Genomic DNA, 27,998 nt, shown 5'->3' on the forward strand with positions numbered 1-27,998 from the left:
CCCACACGTATGGGTTTGATAAAAAATTTTTTTTTGAGTTTCAGTTCTATGTATGGGGAACCCTCAAAATTTATTGTTTTTTTTTCTATTTTTGTGTGAAAATCTTAATGCGGTTCACAGATTACATCTACTTACCAAGTTTCAACAGTATAGTTCTTATAGTTTCGGAAAAATTTGGCTGTGACATACGGACGGACGGACAGACAGACAGACAGACAGACAGACAGACATGACGAATCCATAAGGGTTCCGTTTTTTGCCATTTGGCTACGGCACCCTAAAAAGGATCGAAAATAAACGAAAACAAATAAAAATATGGCCCAAACATAAAGACGAATATACCTAAAGCTTAATATTATTTCTTAAATTAAATTAAGAAACTGGAAGAGTCAATAAAGCTCGTTCAAATAGACATCCATGATTGCAAAGTGCCTCGTTGCCAAAACAAATGAACAGTTGGTAATTAAATAAGAAAACATTTCAATGAAAAAAATATTCAGACGTACGTGCAAAATCGTGGCATGATGCCAGACTGCAGGCGTCTCACTCGGAAACAGAGATAGGAAAAGTAGTTAAATATGTAAAGTACTTCGATTTGACCAAATATGAACACTAAGTAGGTACAGCTAAAGTGTCATTCAATAGAACTTGCTAACTATGTAAACAAAAGTTACTAGTAAATTGACATTTAGTGTCAATTTTAGTATGGCGGTTTGTTTACATAGCAAGTTCAAAGACGATCGGAATACCTGAGAATCTAATTTAAACTGTCGTGAAACATGCTAAAATTAAAATTAATCAGTGCTTGAGTCTAAACCGTAAAATTATTTTAACCTGAGATTCTACTATACAATTTAGTAAGTATTTTACTAAGGGCAAATTTATAATTTATTTACATTTTATCTGTATATACCTATATACAGAAGTATATTACAATAAAACTGTACAAATACTAAACTAAATTAATAACGAGCTTAAATCTAAAATAGGCCCATAAGGCATTGTACCAAGGATGCTGGCGGCATTTCCTCGTATCGCAATGATAGGTACGTTGTGCGAGGAAGTCGCTAGTAGGTATGTAGGTAATTTATGTCACGATCAAATCAGTAATTTACTTTATTTCCAATACATGAGTTACGTATAGCATTTAGGAACCTACGGCTAACCAGTCATTAAGTATGAGGTTGGCAAAGCGTGATATTCATAATAATTACCGTGTTGTGTTATAAAACTTTAACAAAAAAGAACCGTCTTTACAAAAGTCTGCAATATGACTTTCTTTAATCTGTTACAAACAAAACATTGGGAAACTACCTAGTCGAGGGACTATAACTTCGCGTTTTAATCTTCGCTAATGGAAATCACCCCTCATAAAAATGGCTTGACACCACATTCACCAAAATTGCTTTTGCAGCTCGCTCTACATATACATACCTTACATATAATGCTAAAATCATAACCCATCCTGTAGTCAGGTAATAACCGTGTCGGAGGTTTGCTTTATCGTCCATCAGTTGATGGCGAAGGTGATAATATATCATTTTACGGCCCCGAAAATAGAGGTCACATCACAGCAATCTCAAGTCCTAAAGACGAGCCACCTACGACCACATAAAATGTTCGTTCTGAGCTGAGGTTCCTGCAGGGATAACAAATATTTATTACTCTCTTACCTAAATAAATCTTACAAACTTCGCGTAATTTTGTGTTTTATGTAATTATTTTTGTTTGTTTAATGAAATTATTAGTCATCCTAAATTAGGCATTAGTCTCTCTTTGCCCCGTAACCTGCGCAGGGAAACTTGCTGTGGCCATGATAGTACAGGCAGTATCAAATAGCTATCTATTAGGCAAATATATCGTAATATTTGCCCACTTTGGCCGTCACTAATCTATTTCATGCTGATGCTTAACAGATTTTGATGTCTAGTTAGTAGAAAGATAATGACAATCAACACTAAGCTGTCACTCGCGCGACATGTTTCGGAGAGCCTCTAGGTAATAGGTATTCATTTTTTCATGCACTGTTAGTAGTAACTTAATTAAATTAGCGTAAGATGACTCACGACAGTTTAAATTCGAAATATAATCAAATTAGGCAAACAGATTACAGGTAACAAAATTAGGTAAGGTATGTACGAGTAGGTAAGTATAATGTTTATAAACACAGCTCGTGTCAAACAATTTCTTATCTGTTGTAATTACAGTAGCACGTAATATGACGATTAAATTAGTACAACTTCAAATCTATTTGTATCCGTGCCACCTTGTCATGCGATAATGAACTAAATTCTGATTGGCTCAAAGTTAATTAAGTACGCTATCCTCCGCACTAACGACTTCCTGTGTGAGCAGCTTTAGTTAATCAATGAAGTGTGTTTTGATTTACTGGTAAGATAACCCAGCGATGACGTCCGTCAATAAAGTAAATCAAAATGTTATTTATTAGCGTTATGGTTTAGTCTGGCAGCCGTCAGTCTGGCATCCATTCTCTTCACTGGACACAATCAAAGTTTCTATTCCTGTAACGCTAAAATAGAATGTGAAAAATGGGTTGCTAACAACGCTTCAGGTTCGCTTTTAGGCGAAACAAATATAAAAACTGGCCAAGTTCATAATAGGGATGATGACACATGTTGAATTTTATAACAAAATCTAGTAAAATAGATAGCAAATGAGCAATTATCACAATATTGTGGATATTAAAAAAAATTGAGATAATACAAAAAGTACCTGAATACCTGAAAGTTTCAGAATTTAAGTTTTTTTTTAACTTTCCATAACAAAATAATTAAGGACACCATTCGATTCCTCACATTTTATCCAAAAAAAGATTGTATAGCAACTATATACATAAACGCAATATTTCACCGACAAAAATTCAATTTTCTTCTTTTGTTCATACTTCAAGAAGCGGTCTCAGTGACCTTGACGTCACGTTCACATAGCGATTTGTTAGGGGCGTTTCGCGAGTGAAGTATACGACTGTCGGACTTTGACTATCATATTTTCTGACTTTTGTATTGCTTTAATGCAATGGGTCCCATATTAGACATTTGATCCTAAAAACAAACCTGATTGATTGATATCATATATGAAAATTTGTCATCTAGCCTATTGTATGGAGGCACGGAACTCTCCATTATTCGGGATACGACAGGCACTGGGCCGGTTTTTATATTTGAAAATTTCAATAAATTTCAAAAGCCATGTAGGTGGTACTTATGGCTTCGCGGGCTACCTACATACGTCGTTTTAATAAGAAAATAAGTTGGAAAAAAATTAATGACTCAACCGATCATATTAAAAATAATTGTCGAGCAAAGTATTTATTAAGCTTTATTTAGATTGTTTATACGCCCGGTTCAATATTTTGAGGGGTGTAGGGGGGTGACATAATATTTTTGATTTTGGAGCGATCATTTCCAAAAATATTCACTAAGCCAAAAAAATTTCTTAGCCACCTTAATGATTATACCGGCTTACCAAATACACCTTCGTTCCAAATTTCATTAAAATACGAGTATATCTTATAGTTTCTGGGTAAAATGTAGCTCAATAGTGGGACCGGATTCTTAGCCGAAAAGCTTTGATCATGCTAAAGTTCATATGGCGCGTGACATTTTTGAAGTGAAAACTTCTTTAGCGGCGCTGGGCACTTTTTGAGGTGGGGAAAAAATGATAAACTCGAGACAGCGTAAGGCGATCACGTGACCGTAAGGGGCGTAAGGCGATCACGTGACCGTAAGCCCCGTAAGGTGGCCACTCATAATTTAAATGGCATTTAAATCAATAAAGAAAAACTCAATGTTATTTGACATTTATGTTGCGGACTCCTTTTCAAGACTCTTTACCTATGTTCAAATAATTTGACGTTGTCATGGCAGTATGTAAATAAACATGTCAATGAAAAAGTGTGATCTTATTTGAAAATGATAATAATATGTATATAATAAATAAATAGAATACCTCCGCTAAACGTATGTATCGTGTTACCGGACTTACCGGGCGTCAGTAACATAGTGAGGTGAGTTTTCACTTCTATCGGCACTCCCGGAGTGCAACCGTTGTTGCTTGTTTTAAGCATGTTTGTATTTGCATATACCTATGGCAAAAAGTTAGAACGAGCGTTAGATATGAATTAGGATTTTACATATAATGGCTGTGACATACGGACAGACATGAAGAAAATACAAGGTTTCCGTTTTCGCCATTTTGGCTACGAAGCCCTAAAAAGAAAACACACATTACCAGTTCAATTCATATTTTAATTTTTGCGTAGAACACAGAGCTCTATCTTGCTCCGTGTCGTCTACCTATTTCTTTCTAAGAACATAAATAGAACCCCCCTGACATCACCGCGGGTGTTTAGCGGCGACTATTATTTTTGTGTAACAGTCATGTTTGAACTAATAAAAACAATACAGTTTCAAACAATGATATTATATAACCATAGATAGGTTATACTCATACTTGAGGAGAACAAAAAATACGTCCATAATATTTATTTCTGTGCCTACGAAGAAATCTGTTATTTTTGATTAATTTTATAATTCTATCCATCTTTGTCACACTCGTTGTTAAACATAAGGTCGTCTCATTCTCTTTCGGTGTGCAGGAGCGCGTTAGCACGTGCACATTTCTCGCTTGTCCAGCCGCGTCTAAAGGCAACTTGTCCAATTTGTCACAAGGTCAGCGCTTCAATTTTGGAACGCCTATAACCTATCTTGAGTTATAAATCATTGGTTTCAAATGATTTGTGTTCGACAAATCTCTCTGCATTTGCAAAAAAAATTGATTGTTACCGATGGGATGTCTTACTCACTATCGTTATAATTTGACGCCGGCTGTTGGTTTCGAGGCACCAAATATTACCTAAGTATAATAAGATATTTTGTAGTGTAGTTTTTATATTCTACTTTAACGTTTGTTTCACATAAAGTTTTAAGTCATAAATCATAATGTATTTGTCATATTATCATTACCTACTCCTAAAACTGAAACCGGTAACTTTTCAGGATTTTTGTTAGATCAGGTTAGGTTATCAATTATGGCAATCCTGAAAAGTTACGCGTTTCAGAACCAAATAAATTATGAGTAACGAAAATGCGGACAAACAATACATTATGACTTAAAACTTTTTAGGAAACAATAGAGACCCCGTTAACGTTTTATATGTAGGCAATTATTAGACCGATAACGTCAGCAGTAATTAAAATTAGTATCTACTAATACTAATATTCTACATTGCCACCAAAATAGTTTTAGCCGGTCATATTAATTTAATTAGTGTTGTGACAATTTGTTAGCAATAAACTAAAGGCCACATTATGTCATACTTATTTCATATGAATAAACGCATGTCCCATGGTAGACACTAGCGTGTACAGTGTATATAATGACTCCTAGAAGACTATAAATAAAATTATGACCTAGAAAATTATACAATTATCGAACAGAGGCGAGTCATTTAAAAAAGCTTAACCCCCTTAGTTCTTTGAAAACTTCACTTACAAGCCTCAATAGGCTACATGACTAATTTTCATGTATGGTATCAATCGATCGGGTTTGTTTTTAGGATCAAATATCTATATGGGACCCATTGCATTAAAGTAACACAAAAGTCAGAAATTGTAGTCAAAGGCCGACAGTCCCACTGCACTCGCGAAACGCCCTTAACAAAACTATGAGTGAACGTGACGTCAAGGTTTCTGAGAGCCCATCTTGTAGTATGGACAAAACAAGAAAATTGCGTTTTTGTTGGTGATAATGGTGATATATTGCGTTTATATACACCGTGGGCGTTAATAACCCGAAAGATTTAAACCAACTATTTTAGAGCCTAATTAGAGTATATAAAGTTATATAACATATAGTCCAAAAACCCATAATTTAAGAGATATTAATTATTTAAAACAAATCACAAGTTAAAAAATCTCAATTCTAACACACCCTTATGCGTGACGTAGCCACCAACTAATTTTACACGCAGACGCACTAACTGCATGGTTATTAGCCAGTTTCACTTAATTAAGTTTGGTATCTATCCTACAAAAAGGTTTCACTACCGAAATTTTGTTCTGAACTCAATCGCGAGAGTGCAAACTATTTACCTTCACGATAACTGGCTGATAGTTTGAAATCTTTGAAATTGATGTCAATAGAATGACATATTTCATATTATTATTGATTGTCACGCAAGATAAAATCTTTAAAAATTTGATTGTCTGTAATAAATAAAATTCGCCATGCCGCATTATCCTCCGGCTCATTTAGCGGATATTCACATTGTGTACGGATTTGGAAACCCGAAGAACTATGTGGTTCCGGCACGACGGACCCACTTCAGCCTAGTTCGTAAATTGGCTAGATGAACAATACCCTGAGAGGTGGATTGGCCGTGGAAGCAACGTCCTAACCTGGCCCGTCCGGTCACCCGACTTTGCCATTGGTTTTTTTTTCTATGGGGAACTCTGAAAGATAAGCAATACTCAACACCAGTGAACTCTGGAGAAGAATTATTAATAAGAATTCGAACGGCTTTCGAAGAAATAAAGAACACTTTTGTAAACCTAACGAATGAAATCCGGTTAAAATTAAATCTTTGTGCTGAAAACGGTGGTACACACTTCGAAAACCTAATTCATTAAATTAATAAAAAAGCGTAATTGTTTAACATAGTTGTTTATTTTACTTTACTCAGTATAAATCAATACATCGAGAACTTAAAGAATTTAAGTGATAAGCATAAACAAAAGGTCATTGATTTTAACAAAGTAATCATCCCTTTCCAGCTGTAGTATGAGTTAAAACAATAAGAGGCATGATTTCTTTCGGATAGAATAATAGTTAATGGCTTTGGTTACCTCAGTCAAAGGAAAAGATTTTATCGCAAAGTTTCAACAATAATAACTGCACTGTAGTACTGTTGTAGTAACTAATGAAGTTTTGATACAATTTGTGGTATTTTGAGGTGCCAATAAAATTGAAATAATTTCAACGTAAACATCATCCTAGACATAACTTGACACTTCTTGTCATGGAACACAAGTCACTGCATTCGCCGTGCATCGTATGATATCGGAGTGATTCGTGAAATGTCATACTCGTTCTCTGTTTCTCTACTTGAGATTAATTAAACTCGCTCACTCTCTGAAGTAAAGGTTTGTTCACAAAGAAGCAGTAAATTAATATGATTTAATGTGTACTGAAATAGTAGTTTAATTAAAACACATAATTGGACCCATGTTGATATAACATTTACTCGTACTGTCGTCAAAAATACGTGGTTTAAATCTTTCGGGTTATTAAATCCCGCGGTGTATATAGTTGCTATACAATATTTTTTTGGATAAAATGTAAGGAATCGAATGGTACCCTTACTTTTATCGTTTTTGGAAGTAAAAAAAAAACTTAAATTTTGAAACTTTCAGGTCAGATTTTTGTAATTTTTCAATATTTTATTTTAATATCCACATTATTGTGATAAATTGCTCGTTTGCTATCTATAATTAGGTCCTGTATTTTTGTAACATTTCCACATTTTATTTTAATATCCACATTATTGTGATAAATTGCTCGTTTGCTATCTATTTTACTAGATTTTGTTATAAAATTCAACATGTGCCATCATCCCTATTAGTTAAACATACGATACAAGGCTTGTAAGTAGCGCGTTTATGAATAAAGGATAACTCTCCTTAGACCGGGCTTCCGGCGCGTACTTTTCTTTGACAGATGACCGGTAATCACGTGATGCTTTCCATAGAAAACGAAGCGCCGGAAGCTCCGGCCCGGGCCCGGCCCGGTCTAACGCGAGTCATCCTTAACGCCATTTTTTCATTTGAAACTATTTCCGAACGGATAAAAGCTGCTTTTCCAATCACAACGCGTGGCTGTCGCAAACGAAGTTAGGTACTTAAGAGCCAACAGGAGCTAAGATTTAAATATTTTAGGTAAATATACCCGTCTCGCTAACGGAAGCGGCTCCTAAAACTAGTGCGATAAGGACAAGGCGAAAAATCCTGCGTAAAAATCTCAAAAATCGAGGTTTCGTACTCGACTGTTTCCTCCTCCAAAACTTAACCAATCGTAACCAAATTTGGAAATCTAAATGATTCTGACATTACCTGTGTCGGACCGTTTTGCTTTTTTGACTAATTGATGTCAATTTTGAATAGCACGCCTCTCATTGCGGCATAGTTAATTAGGCCATTTTGGCCATTTTTGAAGGGCTCTAGCGCCTTAAAAAACAAAAATATCAAAAAAAGCAAAACGGTCCGACACAGATATTGACAATATTAATCTGTGTTGAAAAAATCATTGCTCTAGCTTCAAAACCCACGGAGGAAACAGTCGAGTACGTTTGTATGGAGAAATGACCACTCCTGTTGGCTCTTAAGTCTGACTGCGGCGGTGATCTCCGCTTTAAACTGGAGATTTGCATAATATTATTCATGTCGTGATTCAGTCCAGAACTAAAATATAGAATTGATTGCATTTTTTCATGTTTATGTTGAAAATATTTTAGAATTATGTAGGTTTATACTTACTTAAAATAATAAACGAAATAGTACATACAAATATATACAATAATTACATGTGTTACATGCCCTGTTATAAATTAAAATAAATTATATTTTAACTAATATCATAGGTTTTTCTATCAGTATCAGTTGAGTTTTCCACTCAGAATCACTAGCTTCTTAAGGATTATAGAGATACTTAGTTATAAACCCACCCTCGATCTTGACTTTAAATGTAAGCCGTCTCTTAATCGACTTGTTATTTATATCTATTATTTTTATTTTGTGCAAATTAGATCCGGTTAAACAATAAATTAACATTTCTGGGTTACAGCGAGTCGCAGCAGTAAGCTAACGCAATTGGGTTTCGCCGCACGTACACCAATAAAATTGAGTTGTAATTTATTTACAGTTAAGTATTCTGCTCAGTAGCCAACTATGAATTGCTACCAAGACTACTAACCCAGTAGTCCAAGCCAAATATACAATGAAGTTGAAACTTTACGACTGAAAACGTAATTATCATAATTCTCACGAATAATCTCACTAAAGACATGGATTATACATTATACCTTGTAAAAGAGGATTTAAGTATTTTAAAGACTTTTCTATTAGGATTATTTTACTTTTAAAGTATTTTTATGAAATTTTATGCCAACTAAGTACTTCTTTTCTTACACTATTCATTCCTACCTACCTACCTACTACTCATTTCTAATGATTGCAAAAATGGAATATCTGCCTCTCTATCGCTCTTGCATATTCTAATAGCGACATCGCTCTTGCATATTATGGTCGTTTTTTCGTACGCGACAGCAGCGTGATAATTTAATGAACACGCTATAAAGACAGTGTCCGTCACTTTCAATCGCGCGGTGTTAAAAAGTGACGGTTATTTTACTACTTGGATAAAATCATTATGTTATGCCTGCAGGAAGTGGTAGATATTTAACGCTCACTAGTTCCTCAATAATTGATCGTAGTCGTAGTGCAAGCCGCCATAAATGTTGTGTGAAGAGAGTGATTCATATAACGACAGGAATAGCAACATATGTAATGAACGAGAATTTACTTACGTCATTTTAATTTCTAACCCAAGCTACTGTAAGTAAATATTTCACTTGGTCACAGATATATAAGCGAATGGTAAGTGATATATGCGCTTAGAAGTGAAATTTTAATTGTCCGGTCTAAAAAAGTTCATTGCTCTGTGCTAGATGCTCGTCCATTATAAATAAGTATTTACACAAAACTGAACTAAGACGCGAACTAGCAGCCGAGTTAAAATAATAAAAACCGGCCAAGTGCGAGTCGGACTCGCGCACGGAGGGTTCCACACCATCAACAAAAAATAGAGCAAAACAAGCAAAAAAAAAAACAACCAAAAAAACGGTCACCCATCCAAGTACTTACCCCGCCCGACGTTGCTTAAGTTCGGTCAAAAATCACGTTTGTTGTATGGGAGCCCCACTTAAATCTTTATTTTATTCTGTTTTTAGTATTTGTTGTTATAGCGGCAACAGAAATACATCATCTGTGAAAATTTCAACTGTCTAGCTATCACGGTTCGTGAGATACAGCCTGGTGACAGACGGACGGACGGACAGCGGAGTCTTAGTAATAGGGTCCCGTTTTTACCCTTTGGGTACGGAACCCTAAAAAGGGCTCTTCACCTTGCAGCACCAAAGTTGTGTGTCATTATTATTAAAGTGCCTCATCCGTCTTCTGTAACGAATAATATATCGTTCGAGTCGCTTACAGGATGAATCGCGCCGTGCGAGAAAGAAATATTATGTATATACCTACCGAGAATCCATCATGTTAAATATACTGTAAGCTCAGGTAATGTATTCTGTCGTTGAGGTTCATTCGGATTTCAGGAATTTAATTTTGTTTTGATAATAATAACAGTTTCCCTCTGGCGTTTATGTAATAAGTAATAGGCTTTCGCACGGGCTACAAAAATTACACACCTAAAGCCCTTGCTACACGGTCGCCGACAAGCCTTCAGACCGCGTGGCCTTAGTCCGTCCCGGACCGTGTAGACAGTTGTTTCCAACAAAATTTGACCAAAACTGACCAAGGTCAGACGGTTAAAAAGCTTGTCGGCGACCGTGTAGCAAGGGCTTAAATCTTCCTAAAGATTTTCGAGAATCACTCTATTGATAGGTAAAAACCGTATGAAAATCCGTTCAGTAGTTTTTGAGTTTATCGCGAACATTCATACATACTTACAGACGGACATGGCAGGGGACTTATTTTATAGGGTGAATTGAAAGCGCCCACTAGTATTAGGTACTACTACTACATGTACGGCAGCGGTGCTTCCGACCAAGGTGACCTTGCCGGTTGCTAGTTTGCAACCTGTACATGGTTTGCCACCAAATTGTATTGCACTCCGACCAAGATCAGATTGGCCTTGGACCGTCTAAACGTAATCACAGAACATATTATTAAAGAGGTTTAGGATCTTATTACTTGTTCTGTGAGTATCAAATCAACATTTAATGTCTGAAATCTGATGATGCCTTCTGTCACGCCGTATAAACGCAAAACGGAGAGCAAAAACTCATTTGCATCGAGTGAATATGCTGTGCGTACGACTGTATATTAAAAGTATCTACCTACATATACAGTGTGGAAAGATAAGTCGGGCCCTGGAGGGAAACTACCTTAAATCCTTAAGCTGGCTCATTTTACTTAATGGAGACATTCCTTTATTTAAAAAAAAACTAAACTGCATTCAAAGTATTTTTCCTTTTTTCTTCAATTTGGCTTGTCTAAAAAAATCTTGAGTACCAAATATTAGATTTTATGGATATTTTGTACGACAGACGAGTTTAAGATCTAATGTTTCTTGGAGAAATGTTATCATTAACATTAACGATACAGTTAAGCAGGGATGTTGCGAACATCCGCATCCGCATCCGCAACCGCGGAACATCCGCGTTATTTTCAACATCCGCATCCGCATCCGCATCCGCATAAAATCGATGCGGAGCTTATGCGGATGCGGATGTTGAACAAGTCGGTACAGGCCGCGTAGCCAACGTGCCAATCGCTAACGCTCCGTAGCGATCGAAACGCAACTGTCACTGTCGCACTTATATGCAAGAGTGATAGAGAGACACAAAGCGTTTCGTTGTCGGAGCGATAGCGATTGTCAGCTTGGCTAGGCCGGCAGGAACGTCTTAGCGGCGGCGTAAGTGCTAGGTAATTTCGTCATTACCTATAACGAAATCGTCTAGATCCAGAAAAGTCGGCGAAGTTACTGTTTATTAAATATAACGCACCTATATTCTTGCTCAAATACTAAACGTTTGGTTTTTTAATAAAAAAATACTAAAACTGTAATATTTGACGTTTTCTAAGTACCTAATCTTGACATCCGCATCCGCATCCGCATCCGCGGATGTGAGCCTTTAAAAATCCGCATCCGCATCCGCATCCGCGGATGTCAAAAAATCTGCATCCGCAACATCCCTGCAGTTAAGTTAGTAGTAGAATAAAATTACAAGTTTTTATTTTTTGGAATTTTTAGTCGGTTCTAGTCCCGGGCGAGGCAAGCGAGTTTTAGAAAATCTTTGAATGAAGTTTTGTTTCTTTTTATAAATAAAGGAATGTCTCCTTTAAGTAAAATGAGCCAGCTTAAGGATTTAAGGTAGTTTCCCTCCAGGGCCCGACTTATCTTTCCACACTGTATAAATTATTGCTTCTACCGTCTACTACTTTATAATGTTATACCTAACACCTTGTAACACCATGGTTGGCATTTAATAATATGATATAATGATGATGCTACCATGACATGCAACTTCAAACCAAGGGTCACGGGTTCGTATTTGAAGCGCGACTCTTCGAATTTTCCTTTACCTATGGCGTAGTCGGTGTGAATATGTACATACATGCATTATATACATGCATATTAATTTACATTTCAATCTGAGGTGGTAAGTACAATACTTAAAGGGTGAGCCCTCTTAAAGGATGACTCACGTTAGACCGGGCCGTGTCCGGGCCGGAGCTTACGGAGCTTCGTTTTCTATGGAAAGCATCACGTGATCACCTGTCATCTGTCATTAGAAAAGTAAGCGCCGGAAGCTCCGGCCCGGACACGGCCCGGTCACGGCCCGGTCTATCGTGAGTCATCCTTTATTAGGTCAGGATGAGGCGACCTCGCTTTATAGTATCGATAATACTTTACTAATTTTGAGAAAAACTATTATTATTTATTAAACTATTCTTAATTCTATCTATCTAATTCTATACATTATAAGTAGTAGGTATGAAAGAGAAACGCAATATCCATTGTATTTTAGATTCTTGGCTGGAACTGAATATGCATGGTGTAAACAAACATGTTTACACTGTTTAGCGTCGCCTGACTACACACATTCACGTCACCTACATCTAGGGTTGCCATACGTCAGGATTTTCACCTGCCATGTCAGAATTTCTGGTAAGTGTCCGGGTTTTTTGGAAACCTCAAATAAACACTAGAAGCTATCTAAAAGTTTGGCATTGGGCAGGACTGGCAGAAGAAAAGAAGATCATGCTGTAGCCACAGCCGTGTTAAGAAGCTTGTAGCTCACGATCGATTTTGGAATAAGGGTATAATAATCTAAATAAATAAACTTGATAAGCTTTTATCTAAATCAGAGAGTACGGACGGGACCGCCATATTTAAGCCGCAATATTTATTTGGACCGATTTAAGCTTCGACAACATACCTCTAGCTCATACATTTCGAGATAACGACGTCTACCTACTTAAAGACAGGCATGGAAAGGAGCGTTGGAGATGGCCGTCTACTATATTCTTAAGTTCGCGTGTATAGGAAATGTCAGGAATTTTAAGATGATGCCGGACTTTTGTCAAGATATTCCATTTTGTCATATGGCAACCCTAACTACATCTAGGTTCACCTCGGCGCACCCACTTTAGTATTTCCTGTTGAATGCTTTTAGCAATTACAACAAAATGTACGGAATGTAGTGAAACCACAAAGTAGGTAATGGCACTATCGTACCAAAGTTATAATAAGAACTTGTTAGCGAGGAGGAAAGTGTGGTCGCTGCCTACAGTCGGAAATGGAATCACACCTTAATGATCATGAATTTACAATGTGACGCAAGACATACAGTCTCATTTAACTCATTAGAATTTAGATTGTTACAGTTCGACAAAAAAGAATTGAAAACTCTGGAGCAAACAAATAATGTTCCGATATCGGCATTGAGTTTGGAATTCGGAATCCAAGTGGATTTGCAATTTATCGAACAAAGTTCTCAACACAAATTAAAATAGAAAGTAATGCCGTTAGCCCATTAGTTTATCTATTTCTGATTTGATTCAAATGCGAAAAAAAACCTTAATAACAGCAGTATTAGTATTTTTTGATAAATAATACCTAATAAAGCAGCTATAAGTATGTTTAGTGTACTGGTTTATGCAAGCCTTACTGTCTTGAAAATATCTTATCCCAAAGTCCAGCAGGACTAATAACGAAAGTTTCTTAATTTATGTTTTCAACCGTAGCAACTTTCGTCGAAACTTCGCCAATTTCTCACACAAAACATCAATATGTACTCATAACATAGCCAGGGTCTTATTATGTTAGTCTCTTTTACTAAAATAAGATACGTTTTACGTAGCTATGACCCGCGCGCATGCAAAGTTTTGTTGGTGTAGGTACCCAAGCACTAAACAAAGTCAATGTGTAATTTATGAGTTAATTACCTAGGGTCAGCCGCATTCGAGGGATTTAGTGTTGTCAAACTGGAGTATCTTGACAGACAATACTAGTTCAACTGTACTCTTTGGGTACAGTTGAACTAATAGAACCCGTGTTAACCACCGACAGAAATAATAAGTTAAACGTGTGTATCTGGGCTATAACCGCGAAAATCGAAGTTCGCAAATTGCGGGCATTTTTCTCTGTCACTCTAAATAATTACGCCTTCAATGGAGTAAAAACACGTAAAAGAGAAAGATCCCGCAATTTGCGAATTTCGGTTTTCGCTGTAGCCCCTCTGTTTGTAACATCGAAGCCTTTCCAATGGATGAATCGACTTTAGTGCGGTTTTTTTAAATCGAATATGTGCTGATTAAATAAAAACGGCCAAGTGCGAGTCGGACTCGCGCACCAAGGGTTCCGTATAACTACGCAAAAAACGCCAACGCAATCACGTTTGTTGTATGGGAGCCCCACTTAAATATCTATTTTATTATGTTTTTAGTATTTGTTGTTATCGCGGCAATAGAAATACATATCTGTGAAAATTTCAACTGTCTAGCTATCACGGTTAATGATATACCTAGAGCCTGGTGACAGACAGATGGACAGTGGAGTCTTAGTACCTAATAGGGTCCCGATTTTACCCTTTGGTTACGGAACGCTAATTATGACAGATTTATGGTAACGGTACATACTAAGTTTAAAACGCATGCTATAAATAACAGATACGGTTCTAGGACTGTTATTGCTCGTAAATCTTGTAATATTGTTAGGTAAGTAAATTAACTAAGCTAACAAATGTAACACAATAATGAATGAGGTAGCTATTTAGCTAATAAATTAACTTGTCTGTTCAGTCTCAGACCCACCCGCGCTAACTTTGCTCCATCATGAACCATTGGCTGAATAAGCGTTCGCTGATTGTAGATGGCGCTTTTCTAGATTTCATGCCACGATTAGAAAGAGGGAGAAAGGTACGGTGGATGGTTCTTATCTATATGTAGGGAATGTACAAACATATAGAATCAGAAGAGGAAAGGACATAGCTTTTATCCATAACCTTTTAATTGGACTGACAGTGACTGCACCCACGTTAATGTCGTAGCAGTAATGTCACAATAGTTATGCAGAAGCTGCAGTTGCCATTTGATCGTCATTTTAAGAATACATTATGTGTTACGGCAGCTGTCATTCTGGAAGGATTCGCCACCATCATACGAATAGGTACAGTCGCCATCAGGCATATCTGAGCGGCCGAAGTGCTCAAAAATATCTGAACACGCACTCTAGCGCCTTGGCAATAGAGGTTGTGAGCGCCTTGGCCGCGTAGCCAACGCGCATTCGCTTACCTTACGCTCCGTAGCGAAAGAAACGCAACTGTATGGACGAGTGATAGCACAGAATACGTAATAGTATTATAATAAAAATTTCAGCTCTCTAGCATTATCCTAGCCGAAAATACGACGAAACGTGCCGAGAAAAGATATGCACTGCCTTTTGCCCTTTGTCTTGTCTTGGCGGGGGCACGGCCGTGCCCCCAGATCATACAGAACGGCCACGCACCGCCCTGCTCCGACTCGCATTACCTCGCCCCGCGACTGACCGCGACATGAATCTGGCGGACTTCTGGCGGTCTAGCATGAGTTACGTTCTCGCGCGCGACTCCATACATCTTGCGCGACTTCAAGTATGGAGTCGCGCGCGAGAACGCAACTCATGCTAGACCGCCTGGCGTCCTCTCAGGTAGTACTATTAGTTATTCTGTGCTCTCGCACCAAGTTCGGTTCGAGTTCGGTCGGACTCGCGCACCAAGGGTTCCGTATAACTACGCAAAAAACGCCAACGCAATCACGTTTGTTGTATGGGAGCCCCACTTAAATATCTATTTTATTATGTTTTTAGTATTTGTTGTTATCGCGGCAATAGAAATACATATCTGTGAAAATTTCAACTGTCTAGCTATCACGGTTAATGATATACCTAGAGCCTGGTGACAGACAGATGGACAGTGGAGTCTTAGTACCTAATAGGGTCCCGATTTTACCCTTTGGTTACGGAACGCTAATTATGACAGATTTATGGTAACGGTACATACTAAGTTTAAAACGCATGCTATAAATAACAGATACGGTTCTAGGACTGTTATTGCTCGTAAATCTTGTAATATTGTTAGGTAAGTAAATTAACTAAGCTAACAAATGTAACACAATAATGAATGAGGTAGCTATTTAGCTAATAAATTAACTTGTCTGTTCAGTCTCAGACCCACCCGCGCTAACTTTGCTCCATCATGAACCATTGGCTGAATAAGCGTTCGCTGATTGTAGATGGCGCTTTTCTAGATTTCATGCCACGATTAGAAAGAGGGAGAAAGGTACGGTGGATGGTTCTTATCTATATGTAGGGAATGTACAAACATATAGAATCAGAAGAGGAAAGGACATAGCTTTTATCCATAACCTTTTAATTGGACTGACAGTGACTGCACCCACGTTAATGTCGTAGCAGTAATGTCACAATAGTTATGCAGAAGCTGCAGTTGCCATTTGATCGTCATTTTAAGAATACATTATGTGTTACGGCAGCTGTCATTCTGGAAGGATTCGCCACCATCATACGAATAGGTACAGTCGCCATCAGGCATATCTGAGCGGCCGAAGTGCTCAAAAATATCTGAACACGCACTCTAGCGCCTTGGCAATAGAGGTTGTGAGCGCCTTGGCCGCGTAGCCAACGCGCATTCGCTTACCTTACGCTCCGTAGCGAAAGAAACGCAACTGTATGGACGAGTGATAGCACAGAATACGTAATAGTATTATAATAAAAATTTCAGCTCTCTAGCATTATCCTAGCCGAAAATACGACGAAACGTGCCGAGAAAAGATATGCACTGCCTTTTGCCCTTTGTCTTGTCTTGGCGGGGGCACGGCCGTGCCCCCAGATCATACAGAACGGCCACGCACCGCCCTGCTCCGACTCGCATTACCTCGCCCCGCGACTGACCGCGACATGAATCTGGCGGACTTCTGGCGGTCTAGCATGAGTTACGTTCTCGCGCGCGACTCCATACATCTTGCGCGACTTCAAGTATGGAGTCGCGCGCGAGAACGCAACTCATGCTAGACCGCCTGGCGTCCTCTCAGGTAGTACTATTAGTTATTCTGTGCTCTCAGTAAAGCGACTTACCTGCACATACACAATGACGCGTGTACAGACGTGCCGCGCAAACATATAAACGCAAATGATTTTTAATGTATGGCGTGGCGTGTCCGCCCTGTGGTGATAGAGAGAAATGACTACGCTACGCCACGGAGCGTTAACGATTTGCTCTTGGGCTAGGCACCCAGGTGTTCTTAACCGAAATTGACAAATTAATTCACGTAATTAAACTGCAAACTTGCAAAGTTATGTTGAACAAACAAGAACTGCGTCGCACCTAATTAATTATAAGGGAAGCTTTGAGAACAGTCGTGGTTTGCTACATGCTCTGTGGATGTTTACAGGATATAATAGGTCATTTAAATAATAATAATTAGCACTTTGCGTTACATGTTTAACATTTTCAAGAATTCTTATTTGTTATTAAATTGTACAACGGGACTTAATCGCGTATGTAAGTTTTAAGATTTACCTCCGACGTTTCGAGGACGGCGTTGTCCCCGTGATCTCGGAGAAGACTTCGGAGGAGTCTTCTCCGAGACACAAACATACATACGCGATTAAGTCCCGTTGTACAATTTGATAATGTGTAAAAATCGTGAAAGTTTAACTCTTATTTGGTGTTTAAAGAAAAGGCAGTTAGGTTTAGATAAAGCATTTGTCGGACTTAGCTTCGCATCGTCCATCAAAATCGATCAATAAGTAATGTGCTATTTACACAAATTTAAATCATCGCTGTGTGCCGAATGGGTCTCTGCCACTTATTTACTTAAAATTGTATTTTTTCATCGCAAGTGTAATGAAGAACATTGTGTGTAACACGGGACATGTTAAAATTGTAAACTCGAGGCATAAAAAACCGCTCTGCGCACTGCGCTGTGATTTCATTAGCAAATCTAAAGTTTCACAGAAGTATAAAGAAGTCGCTCAATTCGTAGCAATCGTAGCAACTGTAATGTCGTTTGTCACCGATGTCGCCGGTAAACTTAAAAAAGTTAAAACCGTAATTATACTCGCTCAGGGCCGCGACAAGCAGAAGATTTCGCGTGATAAATGGGATGGCTTACGCCGTTTTTAGGGTTCCGTAGTCAAATGGCAAAAAACGGAACCCTTATAGATTCGTCATATCTGTCTGTCTGTCCGTCTGTCCGTCTGTCTGTCCGTCCGTATGTCACAGCCACTTTTCTCCGAAACTATAAGAACTATACTGTTGAAACTTGGTAAGTAGATGTATTCTGTAAACCGCATTAAGATTTTCACACAAAAATAGAAAAAAAACAATAAATTTTTGGGGTTCCCCATACTTCGAACTGAAACTTAAAAATTTTTTTTTCATCAAACCCGTGTGGGGTATTTATGGATAGGTCTTCAAAAATGATATTGAGGTTTCTAATATCATTTTTTTCTAAACTGAATAGTTTGCGCGAGAGACACGTCCAAAGTGGTAAAATGTGTGTCCCCCCCCCCTGTAACTTCTAAAATAAGAGAATGATAAAACTAAAAAAAATATATGATGTACATTACCATGTAAACTTCCACCGAAAATTGGTTTGAACGAGATCTAGTAAGTAGTTTTTTTTTATACGTCATAAATCGCCTAAATACGGAACCCTTCATGGGCGAGTCCGACTCGCACTTGGCCGCTTTTTTAAAACTTTTACCCTAAAAGATCTGTACTGAAAAATGCTATTGTTTTATAAATCAGCAAAGACCGACCGACCTAACCTTAAATTGTTTTACCGTTTCACGCCCGTGTTAACAGTCATCGGTAAAAATACAAACAAATATCAATGCGAACAACATACGAAAGTATAATTTAACTAGAGACCCGCCCCGGCTTCGCACGGGTTACACAAAACCTTAACAAATTATACCTTCTCAAGAATCACTCTATTGATAGGTGAAAACCGCATGAAAATCCGTTCAGTAGTTTTCGAGTTTATACACACAAACAGACAGACGCGGTGGGGGACTTTGTTTTATAATTCAATTCAATTCAATTCAATTCTCTTTATTTCAGATAAAGCATCCATATCGTGTTAGTTACAAAATAAAAATAAATCTAAAGCTAAAACTTAAATACTATGTTAGTAAAATAAATTAAATTATTCTTAAAACCTACAGGCCATAATACATATGTAGTTATGCCATAGCCATAGTAGTGCCATAAAACACGGAACAAAGAATGAGAGCGCCGCGCCCTTAATAATATCTTTTTCTACTCCAGCACTTAAATGTGTCAATTAAATGACTGACAGTGATATCTAAAGCAATGTCATTTGAATGATTTGTCTATAGGCTCATAAGATGACTGCTAGCAGTCATCTTATGAGTATAATACAACTGCTTTATTTTTTTAAAGATACAAGTTCCGATCATCTTGATTGAAAGAGGTATGTTTTCATTTACAATAATAACTCTTTTTTTTTTAAATAATAACTCAATTTTTTTTAAATAATAACTCTTTTTTTTTAATAATAACTCTTTTTTTTTGCTGCAGCTGTCATAGAAAAAGTAATGTATGCAACAGCTCATAACTGGTTCTTAAAATTCTCGGGTCTTTTTTTACAAAACTCGACTACGTCTCGTTTTGTAACTTCGACCCTTGAATTTTAAGAACCCCTATTATATCACTGTTGCATAAACTACTATAGGTTGTATAGATATCGGATGGATATACGAGTACATACATTTTTTTTTTCTACTCCCGTACTTTTATTTGTCATTTAAAGGATCGTGCACACATCTTTAAAACCCTATCTCAAAGTTGTCAAGACAAGTCTTTAGTCTATTCCCTAAAAAAGCATTTGTGCATACACGCAGTATCTTTTTGGCTCTTTTACGATACTTTGGGTAATGGCCACTTAAAAAATACATTGTTGCCAACCTTATAGTCGTAACACACTGTCGCACCGCAACGCGACCTTGGTTCGTCGCACCCATAAGTGAGAGCGAGAAAGAAATATATCTTTCTCGCTCTCGCTTATGGGTGTGAATGTCATATCTGACAAATAAGTGAGCCATAGACAATTAGACATGTTTTTTTTTTAATTTCATTCGTTTTTTTCCCGCTCGTACCCTACATTCTTTGCTACTTCTTGAATATTGTGAATCTTGAATATGAATACTATTGTGCCTGTCGAATGAAAACTTAACTTTTGAGTTAAAAACTGGTGTCTTTCAAGTTAAAATGGATGAAGACAAAAACTTAGTGTCCACGCCTGAAGAAATATCAGTAATAGCACAAGAATCACTAAAAACAGGTAGATACCGTAGGTAGGTAGAAGTCCACTAGATGACATGAAAAATATTTGTTAAATTTACAATTTTATTTCAAAGTAAGTGTTTGGTCGTAGAAAAAGTATTGTATGCAACGTTGTTTAACCGAGTCAAAAAATACTCGTGGCGTCTTTATTAACAATTTTCGGCTTCGCCTCAAATTGTTACTCACGCCACTCGCCTTTTTATGACCCCTCTTAAACAACGGTTATTTAACAATAATTTGAGTCTTAACAGTAATCTGTTACTGCTGAGTTTGATTATTTAATCAGAGCAAGTTACTTCAAGGAATGTTAACCGCTTAAATTCGGGAAGATCCCAACTCAAATTAAACCGTTCGGCATTGTTTTATAAGACCAAAGTTGGTTGGATTTTATTGTCAGATAGGGGATTATACTGAACTAATTAGGAGTAGATCGCGTGGGACAATCACCCGTATCTCTCAAAGCGAGCTCCGGCCGGACATTTCCCGATGAGAATCATTTGGCAGCGCGCCCTTACCTATATTTAAATTGTAATCTCATTGAGTCAACGCTCTCAACGACTTTAACATTCGAAATAACTGAACTCCTACGGGTTTTAAACGATAAAATATTGTTTATTTTGAACCAACGTTTCAACCTAATTTTCGCTTTTAATCATTTTTCAATTTAAAAATTTTAAAATGAAAAAAAGGGGGTATTGTTTTTTTCTTTCTTAGTTAGCAATATTATGGGTACCAAATGAATGAATCAAGGTGAAAAGACCATTTCAAAAATAAATGTAAAAAGTTGGGTTTTTGTTTGTTTTAATAATAGTTGCAGTTTATAATGTAAACAGAAAATTATACTGTTTTTATAGGTACTTAACATAAAAAGTGTTGAATGATACAATAACAAGTGTCTAAAATATTCAATAACGCATACGATTATTTTTGTCAACAGACGTGGCTACCTACTATTTTTATTCTCGGCGCCACACAGTCAGCAAATTAGGTTAGACCGTGACACTAAGGTTTCTTGTTGAAGTTCGAATAATCCCTTAGTTCCTTATATTTACTTATAATCCGGTAAATTGATTCTTATCCAATTAGGTTAATTAATTATGTTACCTATTTGTATTCGAGCTAAAACAGAACCCCTAGTGCAAATTTCATTCGATAGCGTGACGTGATTATGTCTATTTTTGTACGGGATTTTTAACAGCGCGCCAAGTGGGACGTTTTGGAAACTCAAAATTCCATACAAATGACAACGCAAACGTGCGTCACGTCACGACGCTATCGAATGAAATTTACACTAGGGCTATCCCAGCGGCTAATTCGGAACTGTTATTAACCTACAGTATTTAGGTTAAACGGAATGTTTTTGTTTGAAACTTTTTAGGGTTCGACAGCCAAACTGACAAAAACTGAACCTTTATAGTTATTAACCTTTCAAAATGATTTGTACACATATTTAATTACACGAACAGGTCTACCGCGATATGGTTTCATTGTTTTTTCCTTAATTTAACGCGAGAGTTTATAAAGTGTTATATTTCAAAATGATTTGTTTGTTACCCTACCTAAGAACTCCGTCATTTTTGAACCGATTTCTGTAGGTTATACGGTTTTTGCTCTTATCGTACCTAAGTTATGCAAGTAGTTAGGGAAAGGGAACCCTCCGAATATGTATGCCGGATATTGCCGGAGGATGACAGATGACTTTGAAAGTTTCTCCATCGAATCTGTCAAGGCGTGTCTACTCATATACTCGTACACTGTCGTACAACGTACCTAATGAACGATCGATTTCCGCGAATCATCCGAAACTCGCGAGTCTCGCGATGGCATCTTGCCTCGAAACAATCTGCGGTATACTTTTTTATAGATTACTAGCTGTGCTCGCGGTTCCGCCCGCGTGGAATTCGATCTGTGTCAGTAAGCTAATTCATCCCTAATTTCTCTTTCTCTCCCCTGAAGGCAAAACTTGAAGTAAAGTTGACAGATGGATACGATTAGCGGACTGAAGTTCAGATAAAATATTTTACAAAACCAATAGTTTTTTTCGCCCTTATTCCAATATTAAACTTAAAGCAGAAACCTAAACAGTCGCTTTCATCCATACCGCACCAAAAATCAAGGTGGCTCTCCTTCCTAAAATGTTCTAAGAATCTAAGGACTCATTATGCTAAAAGGTATCTCATCATCATCAAACGCCGTAATTCTAATAGCTGTAACACACATCGTTGTATACTATTCGGTGAGCTTGTGGTCGAAAGTAGGTCTACATTTTATTTTCTTAACATTTTTTAGAAATAAATATGCTATGTGTATACTTTTTATAACGAGGAATAGTTGGGCTATTTCATGAAATTTTTATTTTTTGTGTTTATATTAAAATAAGAAAAATTTTGGCATTTATTCGGAAAAAAATAAAATAGCAAATTTTTATTTTTTATTTTTTTCAAATTATTTATATGAAACCATATAAATTAAATATCAGAAATGAACTGAGCATCCTTGAGTTACACGAAAATGATACTAAACTTGGCCAAATAGGAAAACTTTATTTTATACAAATTTCAGGGGGCACCCCTTGAAGTCAAAATTTTGCATCAAAAATTCGATTGGCTCCCGTTCCTAAATCAATCTGTGAGTCAAAAGGAGCAACGCTGCAAAAGGAAATTCCATCATCATCATTTGCCGTAAATCGCACTATACATAAACCTCCTCTTGAATCACTCTATGTATATAAAAAAACCGCATCGTAATCCGTTGCGTACCAGTTGTAAAGGTCTAAGCATACATACAGACAGACAGACAGGGAAGCGACTTTGTTTTATACTATGTAGTGATATTAAATATTACAGAATAACAAACCATAGAATCAAAACACCTTCTAACATCATTATTTCTATAGCTAATTATTCCATCTTGCTTAACTTGATAGATGAAAAAGCGACTGCGAAAACATCAGACGAAAACCAATTACAGATAATAAATAGGGCAATTTTCAATTCCGTTGTTTCCTCATTCATTCATGAGTCCATTGGGGTTGGCGCATTGCAGTCCAGTGGAGAGCATCGGAAGGACAGGGCGACGCGTGGCGTGGGTGACCTCTGAGATTCCGATACGGGAGGAAAATGTCACTACTTATTCGTAGGTGGGAAACAAATTAAAATGAAGCAACCATCATGATTCATGAGTTTTAATCGCGCTATATTGGGAAATTTATTTTTACCTATTTAATCTGCGATAAAGTATTTAAGGGTAACAGTGGCATACCTAGAAGATTATACCGAACTGTACAAACTCGTTGAAGTCATTTCGTTACTTAAAATTTTAATTTTAAATGCGCCTTACAAAAGGTATACGGCGCGATTCGGGAAATGAATAGAGATTCACTAGGTATGAAATTGTAAAGATATGTGACGTTCCACGGAAAAAGGTACCTATGGCGGCTGGCGCTTACGTTATTATTACCGCCGCTCCAATATTCAGCCGGGGCAATGGTACCTTTTGCCGTGGAACGTCACATATCTTTACTATTTCATATCTCTGAATCAGTGAAGTCTCAATCTAGTGAATCTCTAAATCATTTCCCCAATCGCGCCGATAGTATAGCAGTGCAATAGGATGCGTTAACAACTATTAAGGCACACGTTAAAACGCGTAAAAACAAAACTAAAGGATTGCACCGATATATAAATTATCAGTTGTCAGTTACCATTACCACGGATGATAGCGGCACGGCTCTGCAACGGCGATCATCAGCCGCAGCCGAACAGCCGTCAGTGCCGGATTATAGGAAAACAAGCACGTGCTTAGGGCATCACGTCTAGGGGGGCACCAAAAACGCAAAATGCATTAGCATTGCAGTCTTGGTGGAGTATTTATGTACCTACGTACCTACAATATGAAACTTTTTGTACGTGTAGAAGTACCCATCTAATAACGAAGGGTCGTAGGAGTAAGAGTGAGAGCACGTAAGAACATCTCCAACGAAGGCTTTTGATTTAACCATACACGGGGGCCTCCTCAAGCTCATGGTCAAAAAATCTTGCCGTCAGGCTTGCGGCCAGCCGATTTTTTCGACATAATTTACCGATTTTATAGCGAATTATGCTCTCTTGCACGCCAGATTTGTCGGCCAGGCCAAGTGGCTGCATAGCTGCGATCCGGCGACCTAATTGTCAGTGTTATAAGGGGCCCCGTGAAAGCCGAAAACTAAAAGCATCCTATCAAGTCGTGTGATTAGAATGATTCGTTTCCAAGCCACTCTTTTGCAGTTTGGCGTTAGGTCTTATGCGAGACCTTCTCCCTTACGCCAAAGTCGATCTTATGACGGACGGATCGGAGGCTCCGGACGGACGTCCAGCCTTGTGCGGAGCTAGGCCTTCGGCCTCGTCCAGTAAAAATGTACAATTGTCTATCGAATTGCGTTTTTTCTATCGAAAATTTTTCGCGCTCGCTACGCTCGCGTATCAATTGCCGTGATAGGATTATGTGACGGATTGAAAATAACGTCACTCAATTTACCAAGAAAATTCAATATAATCTTGATGACCCTAGCACCATGGTCTAAAAATGCTTAGGGCACCAAAATATCTAAATCCGGCACTGACAGCCGTCATAGCCCCACGACGGTTGTATTGTGTCAGGATACCACTATCTACACAAAGAATAGGCATAGCTATTCAGCGTGGGAATGTTGCCAGCCTTATGGGCACCCTTCCGCAGGGGACATATCTGGAGGACCTAAGAAGATAGGTGGGTAAGGTTTATTTATTTATTTTATTAGTTTTAATTAATTTAGTTTATACATACTTAATTTTAATAATAGTTTATAAGTTTTGTTTATACAATAAATATAATAGTGATTTGGTGTTATACTGTTAATTAACTCGGGGGCTATTCATAAATTACGTCATTTCAAATTAGGGGGGGGGGGTCTTGACATCGGATGATGGTAGCAAGACGTAGGAGGAAACGGGGTCATTCGAAGCATGATTTTTGGATGATTTTAGGGGGAGGGGGTGTCAAAAATAGATGACGTAATTTATGGACAGCCCCTTATGTGTAAAGTTTAATAAATAAAAAGAAAAAAATTAAAAAAAAAGAGTGTGGGTGTGTGAAACGAGCTGAAAGAGAGTTTCATAAAACCATCACAAGACTATTTTAATACCGAATTTAATGTAGGTAGGTACAGTTACATACACGCTGCTTTATGCTGCAAAGCAGTGGTGGCCTAGTGTATTAGACGTCTTGTTTTCAATCCGGAGGTCGCGAGTTCAAATCCTGGCTCGTATAAGTAGTTGAAATTTTAGAAGCTGACCGTTTAACAATTGAGCGACCAAGATAAGTCTGCAACGATTTTGATAGCACACGCAATGCAAGTGTTTTTTTAAACTACAAATTTCTATGAAATTATGGCGTTTAAATAACACTTGCACTGCGTACGCTATCAAAGTCTTTGCTGACTTTTCTTGGTCTAATTCTAGGTACCTACTACAAAATGTATAATAAATAGTTATTTTTGCGGTGAAAATTTAACCGCACAACTGGTAAAGGCTCTCTTGGTTGTTCAAAAACTGATGAGGAAATTAAGTTGCATTTTATCCACATGATGAAGTGACGCAAAGTAATTAAATGCAAATGTCGAGTTGTTTCCTTATGTTGGCTGGTAGATTTGATTTTTAAATGATGATTTTGAATTATACATATTTAAAAACATTATTATTGAATTGATTTGCTTTGATTTTGTTTGATATTTTACAGTTAGTGTTTTCCTTGTGTTGGTGTGGTGAAAAATGTTGTGTTTCAGTCGGTTGCAAGATTTGTTTAACCCTCGTGCCTTGAAACCCTCGCAACGCTCAAAATTTAATTTTTCGAACCACTCGCTACGCTCGGGTATTAATATTAGTGAGGTTAAACAATTACTATGTCCCCTTGTAAAACAAATACCTTATAACATAATACATAATTATTTAACTCTAAACCGACCGCTACGAACTCTTTAATCTACGAATTAAAATAGTTTCAACATTAACGGAGACAATCTCATAAATCAGTGTCGTAATGCAAGCGTTTAAGGGTATCGTAAATCGAGAAACGCGTGAATCGGGGAATTATAGCAAAAAAACATACCGTTCGATTAAGAAGTTGGTTATAGCAGGAACTGAATATAAACATTCAACACAATCAAAAATATGTAAGGCAATCGAAATGTTCACTTCACTTGTTTAAAGTTAGTGTCGGAAAGTTGCCGGGAAAGCGGCGGCGGACGTGCCTATAGTACGGCCAACCTGCCCCGCTGAAAGAGCGCGAGCGACTGATCGCTACGCTACCGCTAGGTGCCGCAGCGCTACGTTTCAGCTTCAAGCTTTCAGAACTACTAAATTGGGTTGCGAATCATACCCAATGGGCCCGATTCCGATTTTGTAATAGACATCTATTAGATATCTTTTAGACATCGCCAAGATACGACAACAATATGTTTAAGATCTAGCCTGTCAAATTACTCAAATTTGACATTGGGATTCTCATCCAAGTCACATCTAATAGATGTCTAATGGAAATCGTTCGTTCATACGATATTTTAATGTAAAAGTGACATTGGTTGCCCGAATTGAGCTGCAAAAGAGAACTAGTTGAAATCTAAACTATAACGTATCTAGAATGGATCTAGTACGTGTCGTCTCTTGTGAATATCTTAAAGTTCGAATACGGCAGATTGTCTGTTTCATAACAGTCTTATAGGGTGTAACTAGCTACTTGTACGCGCGGATTTTAGACACAATAGTAAAGTTAAGCTTAGCAAAGCACGGTAATTTGTTAACCTGCGACTGACAGATCTCAAGGGTCCAGTCTGAAAACCAGCGCTAGGCCCTCTTCTTGGAGTGCTTGGCTATTATGCTAAGATTGGAGCCCATTGCCCAATCATTCAGATATATATATTTCTAATTAATGTGTACCTATTTTAGTATTTAAGATGTATATTTTGTACTTAGCTCATAAGGTATTTTTTTCTGTGACAATATATTTATATTTTTCTGATTCTGATTAAGTACAATAGTCATTTATTTAAAAAGAGATCAAATTTTCTGTTTACTTACACCTCGTCCTAATACTGAAACTGAACAAGCGAAATATACCAAAATTGAAATTCTAAAAGTAGAACCTTGAGCGTGTCGAGGGTTTCAAGGTACCTACGTGAGGTAAACAGACTGGTGCCGATTGAAATTAGTGAAGAAACAACTCAAAATTTCCACTAAATTCACACAGTAGTCTATTTAAACTATCTAGAGGATAAAATACACATTGTCAAGCGAGGAGT

General features: G+C 37.5%; 1 protein-coding gene across 2 annotated transcripts in view; it reads right to left on the minus strand.

The window, feature by feature from the left end:
- The window catches only part of LOC134662761 (serine/threonine-protein phosphatase rdgC), a 97,633-nt gene extending 70,653 nt beyond the window's left edge, over positions 1 to 26,980 (minus strand). Inside the window, exon 1 of one of the 2 annotated variants that reach the window (XM_063519048.1) lies at positions 26,810 to 26,980. The gene's annotated coding sequence lies outside the window, so the exon portion shown is untranslated. The remainder of the gene's footprint in view (positions 1 to 26,809) is intronic. The other variant, XM_063519047.1, reaches the window with a different exon arrangement.
- Positions 26,981 to 27,998: the final 1,018 nt, after the last annotated feature.

The sequence above is a fragment of the Cydia amplana genome, chromosome 3 (genome assembly GCF_948474715.1).
Source record: "Cydia amplana chromosome 3, ilCydAmpl1.1, whole genome shotgun sequence".
In the NCBI taxonomy this organism is placed as follows: domain Eukaryota; kingdom Metazoa; phylum Arthropoda; class Insecta; order Lepidoptera; family Tortricidae; genus Cydia; species Cydia amplana.